The sequence below is a fragment of the Narcine bancroftii genome, chromosome 9 (assembly GCF_036971445.1).
Source record: "Narcine bancroftii isolate sNarBan1 chromosome 9, sNarBan1.hap1, whole genome shotgun sequence".
Lineage (NCBI taxonomy): Eukaryota > Metazoa > Chordata > Chondrichthyes > Torpediniformes > Narcinidae > Narcine > Narcine bancroftii.
Window position 1 is genome coordinate 22,254,043 of NC_091477.1, and position 1,750 is coordinate 22,255,792.

The window sequence follows — 1,750 nt, forward strand, 5'->3', positions numbered from 1 at the left end:
TTGAAACTTCCCATTAATCAGCTATGGATCAAGTGAGCCTCAAAACAGCAATTGCAGAGGAACCAAAGCATATGAGCCTTCCCTTCTCATGGTGCATAAAATAATGAAAAGAATTGCCAATACTGGAAATTTGAAATAAATTTAATGTACTAGGTATTTCCAGAATTTTCAGTTTTTACTGCATTCCAAAAAGTAATCTTCACAACATAGTAAATAGTCGCCCCTCTTTCAACAGTTGAATAAATGAAAAAATAGGCAAAATTTATGAAGAAATTGAGTGAACTTATCAAAACAAAGATTTTTTTTAACCTCTAGAATAGATATTTTGATTCTTCAATGGTCCTAATTATAGATACCTCTTAGTCTGTGCTGAACTATTATTCTCCCTTGTCCCAATGACCTGCACCCTGACCATAGCCCTCCATACTCTTCCCATCCATATACAGTTTATCTGTCCTAATTCTTCTTAGAAATCAAAATTGTGCCCACATTCAGCACTTCAGCTGGCAGCTCCTACCACTCTCTGTGGGAAGAAGTGCCCCCTCATGTTCCCCTAAACCTTTCACCCTTAACCTGTGCCCTCTGGCTTGCATCTCACCTACCCTCAGTAGAAAAAAAAGCCTACCTCCATGTACTCGGTCTCAACCCCTCAGATATTTAAATACCTCTATCAAATCTATCGCTAGAGGTCCGTGGAAAGTAAAATCCTGCTCTCAGAGCAACTGTTGAAGATAAAAGTTGAATACTGTGGGTGGGAACGGAAGATTTTAGAAAAAACTGGGGCAATTTCAGATAATGATGAGCCTGCCAGAGTCAACATGAACTAGCGGCACGGATTAGGAACAAGATCAGGAGTAAATCATTAAATAAGACAAATAATGAATGACTGGGTCGGAGTTCGAGAAGTGGGGGCATTTTAACAATTGCTACACATTACCAGAGGGCAGGAAGTTCGGGGCGTCTCCGAGCGGCACTGACACGTTGACGGGGCTGGGCCCACTGCAGGGTCGAGGCTGATGAGTGGGTGGGGGTGAAGAAGGGAGATCTGGGGAGAAGGGAAATGCAATGATAAAGACCGGGGATCAGCCTGGCCGGGGGGGGGGGGGGGGGAAGGGGTGGGGAAAGGGCCGCGGAAACCGACGGTCCAGAGTGGTGGCTGGCTGGCTGGCTGGCGGGCCGGGGGGGGGGGGGGGCGGGAGCCTCCACCGAGAGCAAAAGCGGGAGGTTCAGCCCCAGGTCGCCACCGAAACCTCCCCGGCAATCGCTCTCCTCTTTCCCCAAGGCCCCGAGCGTTCGCCCACCTACCGTTGAGGCAAGGCCGCGCGGGCCTGGCGACGTGCGGGCTGCTGTAGCCGGAGCCGGCGCCCGACATGGCTGGGCGACGCGACGTGAGCGTGAGTCAGTCCGGGTCCCGGGAGCCGAGCCTAGGCCGCGGGCGCGAGCCGCTCCGTGACGTGACGTGACGCTCGAACCCACGATTATGACTCAGGCAGCCTCGCGATGATGACGACGCTGTCGTCCAGAGGCCGCGCGCGCACGGAGCGCAAAAAACATCGATTCGGGGTGAGCCAGCGCCTGTCTCCCGCGCAAGCGCAGTCGGTACACGTGGCATTTCCGGCGTGACATCTTAAAGTGTGGTCAGGGAAACAAGACGTAACACTCAGCAGACGCTGGGATTGTAGTAATAACACACCAAAATGCGGGAGGAGCCTATAAGAGACAAAGATATATTGCCCACGTTTCAGGCCTG